The sequence below is a fragment of the Neophocaena asiaeorientalis genome, unplaced genomic scaffold, assembly GCF_003031525.2.
Source record: "Neophocaena asiaeorientalis asiaeorientalis breed wild unplaced genomic scaffold, Neophocaena_asiaeorientalis_V1.1 scaffold147, whole genome shotgun sequence".
NCBI lineage: Eukaryota > Metazoa > Chordata > Mammalia > Artiodactyla > Phocoenidae > Neophocaena > Neophocaena asiaeorientalis.
Window position 1 is genome coordinate 9,158,966 of NW_020173758.1, and position 12,880 is coordinate 9,171,845.

A 12,880-nucleotide genomic window follows, 5' to 3' on the forward strand; every position below is an offset into this window, starting at 1 on the left:
TTATAATGAGGTGCTACATTAGTCATCTTCTGATCATAGGAGACACAAGTGAAAGCCAAGGACAACAACCAAGATTATAGTTCCACCTTTATTGAGCTCCTGAAGAAATGACAGCAATTGCCTACATCTGGAGTGTTTGTATATGAGATAAATAAGCCCTATATGTTTGTGCCACTGTATCTGGGCTTTCTGTTACTTAAAAGCTTGATTCATTCCAAATGGATAAAAAGTCTGTAAGTGCTTTGGAAGTAAAAGTTATTATTCTTTGTTAACCAGTTTTTAAATTCCATGAACAGGTAACACGTTTATCTTTATATTAACTTTATAGTGACTAGTAGAGAGCCTCATACATATTAGGGAGATGAAAAATATTTGCTTAGTAAATTTATGAATGAATAATTTCTGAAATTTCTAGGCAAAGCTTATTTTAAATTGAAGTATTTTTTTGAGATGGCCATCCTTACTCAGAAATAAATAAATAAACAAACAAACAAATAAATAAATATTTCAGGAATCAATAAAAATATAAAACAAAAGGACAACCTATTGAATGGGAGAAAATATTTGCAAGTGATATGACATGTAAGGGGTGAATATCCAACATACATAAACAGCTCATGCAACTCAACATCAAAAAGACAAACAACCTGATTAGAAAAATGGTCAGAGACCTGAATAGTCATTTTTCCGAAAAGGACATGCAGATGGCCAACAGGCACATGAAAAGATGCTCAACATTAGCTAATCATCAGGTAGCTACAAATCAAAACCACAATGAGATATCACCTCACAGCATGAAAAAAATCACAAACAACAAATGTTGGCAAGGATGTGGAGAAACGGGACCCCTTGTACACTGTTGGCCAGAATGTAAATTTGTGCAGCCACTGTGGAAAACAGTATGGAGGTTTCTCAGAAAACTAAAAACAGAACTAACATATATGACCCAGCAATTCCACTCCTCGGTATATATCTGAAAAAAAGGAAAAACACTAATTTGAAAAGATACATGCACCCCAATGTTCACAGCAGCAACTATTTACAACTGCCAATATATGGAAGCCACCTAAGTGTCTATCAACATTTTATATGAATGGATAAAGAAGATGTGGTGTATATATGTACAATGGAATACTACTGAGCCATAAAGGAGAATGAAATTTTGCCATTTGCAGCAACATGAATGGATTTGGAGGGTATTAAGCTAAGTGAAATAAGTCATGTATCAATGTCTTTTGGAATTAGAGTTTTCTCTCTCCAATCCCAGGAATGGGATTGCAGGATCATGTGGTAACTCTATATTTAGTTTTTTAAGGAACTCCAAACTGTTCTCCACTGTGGCTGCACTAAATTACATTCCCACCAAGAGAGTAGGAGGGTTCTTTTTTCTCCACACCCTCTCCGGCATTTATTATTTGTAGACTTTTTAATGATAGCCATTCTGACTGGTGTGAGGTGATACCTTATTGCAGTTTTGATTTGCATTTCTCTAATAATTAGCAAACTTGAGCATCTTTTCATGTGCTTATTTGCCATCTACATGTCTGCTTTGGTGAGATGTCTTTTCAGAACTTTTGACCAGTTCTCAATTGGGTTGTTTTCTTATTCTTGAGTTTTAAGAGGTCTTTATATGTTTTGGATACCAGTACTTTATCAGCTATGTCTTTGCAAATATTTTCTCCCACTCTGTGTCTTGTCTTTTTGTTCTCCTAAAAATAATTTATTTTTCAAGAAAATAAATTTGAAGAACAATAATATAACAATTTTAAGCTGTAGTCATAATTTGTAGAGATTCTCCACAGCAATAAAACATTATGTAACTATAAGTATTTACATGACTAAGGAAATATAATAAATAATATAATATTAAATAATCCTCAACTATTTCTGGGCAAATTATCTCCCATTATTTGAAATAATTTCTGAAAAAAATGTGTGCTTATGGTAGTGTTAGGTATTGGTATTGTTGATTAATGGAGGTAAAAGAAATAAGATGCTTCCAGGGTTTTTAGAATATAATGTTGCCGTAACTGACAAATGGTTTATAACTATGAGCTCTTCCTTGTTTCTAAGTATATACACCACAAGCAGAGGCTTGGAACTTTTTAGTGTTACAGATGAGAGTGGGTTTCATGAACTATTTATTGATAAACAACCTATTTATTATTGAAAAATAAGGAATTCAATAATGCAAAAAGAGTTAATTCAATGTAATTTATGCTCAGTGGCCCAATTATAGGTTGATTTTGATCAAGTAACTGAGAATACAGCTGTATTAGGCAGGATTCCCAGTTTCAAGCAAGCTACCTCTGGCCCATTTAAGCAAAACAAACAAACTTTTTAACATATTCATAGCACAATGTGACAAAGATGGATAGCTATGGAACAGATTTATACTTTCTATTCTGTCGGATAGAGTTGTTGCTGAGGAACTGCTGCAAATTATGGACTATATCTCCCTTCACCTGTGAATCCATGTGGGTCTGGTGGCTGGATCTCATCTAGGATTGTGAGGATAAGTGATATGTGTCACTTCATAGAATGGCTTTAAAATGGAGTACTTCTTCATTCCCATTTGTTCTTGCTTTAACTGCAGATGCTGACAAAGCCTTAGGGGGAGATAGAACATAAAGATGAAAACAGCCCAAGCCATACACTAACTAAAATACTGTCCAAGTTCAGTGAGTTGATGAGAAATAAACTTCTATATTGTAAACCAGTGAAGTTTTGAGTAGTTCATTCAAAAAGCTACAGTTACCTTAACTGATATATGCATAGAGTTGCTGGAATTCTAGATGATCAGGCTTGGAAAACTGGCAATGATAATGGAAAAGTAAAAGTGAAAACCACAGCCAAATCTCACCACTGAATAAGTTGGGTGAAGACACTTCTGTTTCCACAGTTGAACACTAGAAATTGTAACTTTGCCACTGGCACTGGACACTGGGTTCAGCTGCTGGCTCTGTGGCCCCTGGATACTTGAAGTTGCTGCAATCTCTGCAGCTACTATTTTCTATCACATTTGATTTATTGTATAAATAACTTCTGACTCAAAGTCCCAGGTGAAATTGGATGAGCTTATGTCACATACAGGTGTCTAGTGTGCAATGTTGGGTGTTGGAAAAATGAGTATCTGCCCTTCTGGGCCTTTATAGTGGGAGGTGATCACCTAAATTTCTGTGCTGAAGTCATCTGATTATTAGGCTATTCAGATATACACTAAACTAGCAATTAAGACATTAATTCTGAGAAGTGTACTAGTTACCCATTACTGCACAACAGATTAATCCCAAATATGAAGGACTAAAACAATAAAATTTAGTATCTCACAGTTTCTGTGAGTTAGGGATTCATGACAACTTAGCTGAGTGTTTGTGTCTCACAGCCTCTTACGAGAGACCTGACAGGGGCTGTAGGAATCTGCTGGCTTGATAGGAGCTAGAGGATCTGTTCATAAGATGGCTCACTCACAGGGTTGTTGGTAGGGAGCATGGGTGGACCTCTTCATAGGATCACCAGGTGACCTCATGACATAGAAGCTAGCTTTCCCTGAACTACATAATCCAAGACAGAGCAAGAGAGGCAAATGCCACAATTTCCATTATGACTTAGCCTTATAATTCATACACCATCACTTCTGTCATATTTTATAGGTCACAGAGACAAACCATGAAGCAATATCAGAGGGGACTACACAATGATGTGAATGTTGGGAGATAAGGATCATGGGGAGCTATTTTTTGGACAGTGGCCACCACAGGGAAGAGTGGAATTTTGTCACTATATACTTCAGATTTTACTACAGAATTTTAATTGTGGAATCAGTAAGGTACAAATAAGAAGAGGTTATTTTATTGATCTGGGTACTACCAACTATTTCTCTGAGTTTAACTCTTTAATTGCTATATCTACCGATTTCTAGGGTTCCAGTCAATTTTACAGGGAAGGGAAGAGCTCATCTCAGCTCTTAAAAATGACTGCCAAGACGGAAGAGAGAAGCCGAGTCCAGCCTCATTTCCGGTCCCGTTGCCTGCCAAGCCACTTCCGGTCCAGCATCCAGAGCTGGGTGTGGCTCTGAGCGTCGCGTGTCGCTCCCGCTGGCTGGGTGTGGTGTTGGGTGCCGCCCCGACTCTCCAGTCTTGTGGTTCCCAGGGCAAGGTGGCAGTAATGCTGATGCTGACAAGCCCACTGAAGCGGGATGATGGTTGGTCTCAAAGGGTCGCTCCCGGGAGTCAGCCACAGCCTCTGACTCCCTCAGCGGGTTTCGGCGAGAGACAGTCTACTTGTTAAAGAGATTGCAGAACTTGAAGCTAATTTACCTTGTACATGTAAAGTGCATTTTCCTCAACCAAACAAGCTTCATTGCTTTCAGCTAACTATAACCCCAGGATTTTTTTTTTTTTTTTTTTGGTTTTGTGTTTTTTGATAGATGAGGGTTACGACGAGGGTGGAAAATTTCAGTTTGATACTGAAGTTCCTGATATGTACAACGTGGTGCCTCCCACAGTGAAATGCTTGACCAGGATCTGGCACCCCAGCATCACAGAGACAGGCGAAGTATGTCTGAGTTTACTGAGAGAACGTTTGATTGACAGCACCGGCTGCGCTCCCACGAGGACACTGAAGGATATTGTTCGGGGATTCAACGCTTTGTTAAGTGATCTTTTGAATTTTGATGATCCACTGCATGTTGAAGCTGCAGAACATAATTTGCCAGACAAGGAGGACTTCCAGAATAAAGTTAAAGAGTACATGAAACATTATGCCAGAGGATAGGACGAGAAGACTGCAGCGCCGTGGACTGTGCGTTATAAGTTTGTCTCCAACTGAAACAAAAAGGGAGCCTCTTCCTCAGTCCTCGCGCTCCCCTCGGTCCCATTGGGTCCTCAAGTCCTGTGACTATGTTGTCCTGAGGAAGAACCTCTTCATGACTGCCCATTGTAGATGGAGAGTTCTACATAAATACAGCAAGAGAATGTGTTTGGGGTTCTCAAGTGTTGACCCCTTACCTTAACATGCTTACTTTTTTGCAACTGTACTCTATAGGCTGGTGGTGAGATTCTCGAGAAGTTGTAATGAACTCAGAATTGAGGCTAGAGCTTGCTTCTTTCCCTTCTCCCAAAGTCAGTTCCCTGCACAGGTCATGCTAATAATGTGCTCAGTGTAGCTCACAGATTGGCAATCAGAAACCCACTACAAACTGTGATTGGATGCAAATTCTCTTAGTTCCTTCCACAAATGTTAGCCTTGCCTAGATGTCGTGAAGCTTCCTAAAATGCATAACCATTCACTGTAGATCACTTACTGAAATGCGTATTTTATTTAATGTAAGTACATTTTGGAACATTTGTAATTTGTACGATTTAGTGCTTTAATTATTTTTTTCTATTCTCAATTTAGTTTGTATTTTCATTGTATAGAGCAGACAGAAGGATGTTGACTCAAGCAACTATTGAAGAGAAATACAAAGAAAATATGAAAGAAAAAAAAATGACTGCCAAAAGCATTGCTAATAATTTCTATACCTTCATATTTCCAAGGCAGTATCAAGCAAATGGGCTGGTAAAAACTGGTAAGAATGAAGAGGTAAGATGAGAAGTTGATGCTATTCAGTTGTCTGGATGACAGTTAAAGCACATCATTTAGATGCCAATGCCTGAGGGAGAAAATATTACAGAAATATGCTGAGTATCCAAAAATAATGATGGACATTTAGGACCAGGATGGAACGCATGTATATTGGGAAAATACCAGCAGAGGAAAGAATGCATGGTTGGAGCAGATAACAAGGAAAAGTGCAGAAGGATATAAGGCATAAAGTGGAATGGGGGAACAGATCATTTAGGGTTTTATAGGCAATTATAAAGACACTGGATTTTACTTTGATATAAGAATATTTTGGAGGGATTTAAGTAAATCAAAAACACTTAAAAATAGTTTAAGGAATAAGTGAATGCAGAGAAATAGAATAAGAAGATAATGCAATGATAGAAGCAAGAAATAATGGTTGGTTGAACTCTAATAATATCTCGGAGTTGGTGAGGATGGATCAGATACTGGATATATTTTGATGGTGCATATGATGTGAGGTATGAGAGAAACAGATAAGCCACAGATGATATCAGGAGGTTTGCCTTGAGCTCCTAAAGTAAGGGAAAGTTTTTTTTAAAGAAAAACCTTCTTTTATTAATGGTGGGGAAGATCAAGAGGTTGGTTTTGAACCTGTTACATTTTTTTAAGGCAAGCTAAACATCCGGGGAAATTTTGATTAGGCAGTTTGATATACTAAACCTGGACATTCTGAAGTGTAGAGGAAGAGGATGGAGAATCAGAAAGGAGACTGGGAAAAAGACAGGGTGGTGTCTCAGAAGCCAGTTGTAGAAAGTGAGTCAAGAGAATGGAACCATTAAATTGTACTAAAGGGTTGAATATGGTGAAAACTGAGTTTAGTCACATTGTGGCCACTAATGACCTTGACAAGCTTTGTTTTAGATGAATAGAGACTGCAGTCCTACTGGAGTGAGATCAAAGAGAATGGGAAGAAATGAATAAAAAATAGCAAGGAGATATACTGCAAAGGAGAGTAAACAAAGGAATGATGTCTGTAGAGGGATGGGTGGGAATGGGGGGAAAGAGAGGGAGAGGGAGAGAGAGAGAGATTTATTTTTCCCAAGAGGGAGAACCCAAAGCCAAGTAGAAGTGTCTGGTACCTAATCAGTTTGTGGAATTGAGACTCTTTACTTACACTTATTTAATCCTTCCTTGGTTTTCGTAAAGGGATAGTTTACATATAACTGAATTTTAATTCCAAGCAGCTGAGACAAAATAGAAGTAAGAAGAAGATTGATTTTGTTGAAAAATCATAAGAAATCTGCAGCTATACTCTCTTAGAAAACTCAGAAATGCATGGTATATAGTTAAAATCTTAAGTTTAAATACAAGTCTTAAAGGTCTCAAAGTTTTATTCATATATTTGTCCATCAAAAACGTTATTTTGGGGACAACAGATTTAGTTTCAGGGTGAAACAAATCCCTCTGGCTGCTGGCACAGAGTTTCTCAATCTGTGAGCCACTGGACCCGGGTTTTGGTAAGGAGTCCACAAAATCTAGTATAAGCATTCCATTGTCTGCAGACCAATAAATGAAGGCATTGTACCTTTAATATGTGACATAAGTAAAGATATCATCCAAATCAAAAGATTGGGAACCACAATTTAGGGCTATAAAATATGCATATCTATCTCATTCTTGAGTCTATAAATTCATCCAACCATGCTCTGAGTTTCTAATTTTGTGCAAAGCAATGTACACAAATAAAAAATGTATTAACCCTAAACAATTGTAATTTGCATGTTGTGCCTTAAAATAGGCTTTCAAAGTTATTTGAATAGAGTTTTACTGGGATCTGATAGTATCTTCTTTCTGCAGGAGACAAATTAGTTTAGAGCCTGTATCTTGGCTTACATAGTAATTACTTTTTAATCAGTTAGAAGTTGACAATTTACTACACTTTCTTACTTACATTATCTGGTTTTGGAGTCAGTAATAGCAACAAGATACCTTGATCCGGAAAATCCTGGTATTTACAGTTGAGGTAATAGCAAAATAAGATAGTCCTTATCTGATAAAAATACATGCAAAGCAGCATTTTTGTCTTACACAGTAGAAAAATAAGAAAGAGCTTAGTTCCCTTCTCTTTGTTCCCATAGCTTTAGAACTCTTTACCTACACACAATATAAAGCAGATTAGTTTCTGATTACATAGAAGGTGATTCATGCTATTTGGGGGATTACATTATATTTTTAGGATTATATCATATTACAATATGTTTTTATTGTGAACATTTGTACAGGAACATTATGGAATAATGAATGACTATACCCTAAAAAAATACAATACACATTGACTTAATTCCTTGAAAATACTTTATAATAAGTATTTCTTACGATTTATATGTCATTGAACTCCTAACTCTGTCTGTCTTTCTCTCTGCTTTTTAGGTTTTAACATCCAGGGAATCTGTCTGGCATTTTACACTTTATACACAATTCTTCCTTCTCAGACACTGTCCTCTCTGGGCATCTGTGACAATACAGCTTTTGGATCTCTTACCTTTCTGAGTCATCTTTCTCAGTTTCTTATTTATTTATCTGCTTGTTTGATTTTTAAAATTTTTATGCTCTTTGTTCATTGTTTGTTTGTTTATACTCATTGTTTGTTTGTTTGTTATACTCTTTTGTACTTTATACTCTTTTGTTTGTTTGTTTATACTCGTTCTTATCCTGATCTTTAGATATTTTTTACTCTAAAGGCTTTTGCATTCAGGTGACATCTTTAATTTTTTTTTTTTTTTTTTAAACTCACCAGTACAGTATTCCTTAACTCTGACTTTGCATTACAATCACTTGGGGAGATTTTACAAAACAGGATTGCCTGCCCCCCACCACAGAGATGTTGCTTCAGAATTTCTCAGGTAGATCCTGGGTGTTTTTATTTTTTTAAAAGCTCCGTAGGTAATTTTAAAGTATAGCCAGATTTGAGAACCAGTGCTATGTACATTCTCCCGGAGTGATCTCATCCACTCATAAAGCTTCAACTACCTGCTCTACACAGAAGATTTATAAATATATATGAGCAGCTCTAGCTTCTCTCGTGAGCCACAGGCTTGTTATAGATAATTGCTCAGTTTGCATTCCTTCTTTTCTTCATTCCCTGAATGTTTTTGAGTGCTACCAAGTGCTAGGTGCTCAGCTATACATAGGGATTCAGAAATGAGCTAGATATTGTTACTGCCTTCAGGGAATTTAAGTAATATATGAAATAAAGACAAATAAATAGACAACTAAGTAAGTGTTGTCATAGCCACTACAAAGGAAAGACGAGAACGTAGGATATACACCCAGATTGGGCAGACTTGTAGAACTCGGGGGACTTTTGTCTCAGGTATGTACAGAAGATAAAGTATGTCTTGAAATATGGAAATATATTTTCTAGGTGTAAAAGATGGTGATATGGGGAGAGAGAGGATTATTCACAGAAATAGGGACAAAGAAAACTGGGATATATCTGGGGAAGTACACATACAACTTTCTGTGGCAGAACTGTCTCCTCTTCATGATTTCCCAGTAAAATAGTTCTGCTAATTTTATAACTAAACTTCATAGAACAATTATATCTATCAGTTAAAGGGTCTTAGTGAAAACTCATATAAGAAAAATGTATATTTATGAACTCAAAAGCAAAATAATATGTGGGAAGTTGCCAGTTATATTCTAAAACATAATTGGTAGAATGTTAGATATCTATTCATGTGTAGATATTTTAAAAACCACATTGAATATAAACAGGGGACACACATCTTCACTGCTTCTAGTCCTGAGAAAGGCAATTACACTCCCATATGTAGTCTGTGATATTCTCTGTCACTGTGTACTGTCATTGTCTTGAATATTTCAACTGTTTCTTTCATATTTAGCTTTTGTTTTTGCCTAGAGTTATATAATAAGTCACAAAAGTTTTTAAAAAGTTGAAATAAAATTCAAACAGAAGGTAGCAAGGAGCATGACAAAAGGGATTAAGACAGAAACACTACAGCACCATACAAAGAAAATCAGTAACAGGAATATGAACATAACTGCATTTTGCAATTCTCTCATGCTAGAGCATCAACCATGTGCCCTGATGATTTACCAACCTTTTTTGTGATAGAGTTCTTTCAGGTGCACCAAAATGATGGAGACTATCAGATCCTCTGAATCTGATAATTGGTCTAAAATATTCCCTTCATCACTAAACTATTCAGCATCATAAACTTTCTTTTACAAAATTTTGGGGTTATAATTCATGTATCATGCAATTAACCCACTTATGGTATACAATTCAATCATTTTTATTATATTCACAAAGTTGTGCAACCATTAGTCACCATAAGTTTAGAACATTTTCACTACCTCAAAAAGAAAACCCACACTACTTAGCCCCCAGCTCCTAAGCCCTCATCTCCCCAGCCCTAGGCAATAACAGATTTACTTTTTGTCTCTGTAGGTTTGCGTGTGTGTGTGTGTGTATGTGTGTGTGTATTTCATATAAATGGAATCATACACTCTGTGGTTCTTTATGACTGGCTTCTTTCACTTTAGCTTGTTTTTAAGGTTCACCCATGTTGTAGCATACATCTGTATTCATTCCTTTTTTTACATCAAAAATTTGGTTTATTTTTAGTGGTCTCATAACTATTTTAGTAAAGTTGATTTCCTTTGGAATCCAATGAATTTAGCTATTTTATTGTGGTAAAATACATATAAGATGTACCATTTAACCCATTTTAAAGTGTACAATTCAGTGGCCTAAGTATATTCACAATGTTGTGCAACCATCACCACTATCTTGTACCAGAACTTTTTTGTCACCCCAAATGAAAACCCATTAAGTAGCCACTCCCATCTCCTTCCCTACAGTCTCTGGCAATCACCCATCTGCTTCTGTCTCTATGTATTTGGCTATTCTGGGTATTTCATATAAATGGAATCATTATAATATGTGACCTTTTGTCTCTGACGTCTTTCATTAATTTAATTTAATGTTTAATGATGTTATTCTGAGCAGGGACCTGTGACACCATAGTGAACTGTAACTTGTAAATGGACAAAAGAAGATTTACAGCAAACTTCTCATTGCACAAACTGGCTTTTAGCAAGAGAAAAAAAATGCCTATTGAGTTTGTGTTATGTGCTAGTAGCGAGGTCTAAGTACTTTGCAAGTATTTTTCCATCTTTATTGAGCTATAATTGACAAATAAAAATTGTATATGTTTAAGGTGTAAGACTTGATGTTTTGATATACGTATACCTTGTGAAATAATCCCCACAATCAAGCTAATTAACATGTCCATTACCTCACATAGTGACCATTCCTTTCTGTGTGTATGTGATCTACACATTTAGCAAATTTCAAGTATACAATTATAGTATTGTTAGCCATATTCATACTGCTCTACATTAGATCTCCAGAATTTATTCATATTGCATAATGGAAACTTTGTATCCTTTGATCATCTCTCCCCATTTCCCCTTATCCCCAGGCCCTGGTAACCACCATTCTACTATATGCTTCTATGAATTTGACTATTTTAGATTCCTCTTATAACAGAGATCATACAATATTTGTCTTTCTGTGTCTGATTTATTTCACTTAGCATAATGTCTTCTAGTTTCATCCATGTTGTCACAAAGTTCAGGATTTCCTTTATTTTTAAAGCTGAATATTATTCCATGTCTGTATAATATCTCATGTATGGATATACAATGTTTATTCATTCATCAGTTGATGGACATTGGTGCTGTTTCCACCTTTTGGCTATTAGGAGTAATATTGTTATAAACCTATGTACCTGTGGTCAACTGATTTTTAATGAGGGTGCCAAGACCATTCAATGGGAAAAGAATAGTCTTTCCAACAAATAGTCATGAGGCAACTGGATATCCATATTCAAAACAATGAATTTGGACTCGTACTTAACACAATATATAAAAGTTAACTCAAAATGAATCAAAGACCTAAATATAAGAGCTGAAACTAGAAAACTCTTGGGAGGAAAAATAGGTGTAAGTCTTATGACTTTGGATTAGACAAGCACTTCTTAATTATGACATCCAAAGCACAAGCAACAAAAGAAAACACAGATAAGTTGAACTTCACTGAAATTAAAAACTTTTGGCTCAAAGGGAACCATCAAAAAAGTGAAAAGGTAACCCTCAGAAGGGGAGGCAATATTTACAAATCATATAATTGATAATGGGATATTACCAATTATAAATAAACAATTCTTATAACTCAAGTCAAAAGACAAAAACCCAATTTAAAAATGAGCAAAAGACTTAAATAGACATTTTTTCCAAGGAAGATACACACATAATTAACAAGTACTTGAAAAGATACTCAACATCATTAGTCATCAGGGAAGAGTTTTAAAACCACAATGAAATACCACTTTATACCCACTAGGAAGCTGATTTTTCTTAAAAAGGAAAAGGAAATTAACAAGTTTTAACAAAGATGTGGAGAAATTGGAATCCTAAATCCACTGCTGGTAGGAATGTAAAGTGGTATAGCCCCTGTGGAAAACATTTGATATTTCCTCAAAAAGTTGATAAAGTTACCATACAATCCAGCATTTCCACTTGTTGGAATTGCTACCAAGTACACGAAGAAAATTGAAGACATATGTCCATACAAAATCCAGTATCATAAACTTTCACAGCCAGTGACAAACTGTGTCTGCTTCAAGTCTCCCTCCTCAATGTTTTTCATGCTTAAATTTTCTTTCTCATTTGGGAGTAAAAGTTCTTTTTGTGGAATCACTTAGCTTTTTTATTGAATATATTTAATGTATTTTGGTCTGACAAAAATTCATTTATTTGTGTTTTGGTTTTGCCTTGCTGTACTGTAAATGATAACATTTATGGCCTGACATACAAACAACATGTGTTATTGCATAAAAGTCAACACCTTGTTAACAAATATATTGAGTTTTAGCAATAAAATGGAGATATTTTAAGCATTGTGCATCCTAACACTGTCAACTGTTATATGTTTTATTACACTTTTCAGAAATTGGTTTGGGATTTTAGCTTGATAACCAAATGTTGATTAATCTTTTCATTGGGAAATGGGGCCCTAATTGGCATTTTCATACATTGCCTAATTTTAGGGAAAGGATTACTGATGCTATGTTAAAAAAGCAATGCCTTTATTTCATTGTGCCCAGAAGACAGAGCTTCAAGGTGCTGGCCTGTTGAAAAAAGATGTAGACAGGTATTAGATCATAATGAATTGTATCTACCATGATAAAAATATATATATATATATATATATATATAT

General features: G+C 35.7%; 2 pseudogenes; both read left to right on the forward strand.

The window, feature by feature from the left end:
- The first annotated feature begins 4,167 nt into the window (after positions 1-4,167).
- Positions 4,168-4,776, forward strand: LOC112403655 (NEDD8-conjugating enzyme UBE2F-like; annotated as a pseudogene).
- A 657-nt stretch (positions 4,777-5,433) lies between these two features.
- Positions 5,434-12,880, forward strand: part of LOC112403656 (mitochondrial fission factor-like) — a 182,872-nt pseudogene continuing 175,425 nt past the window's right edge.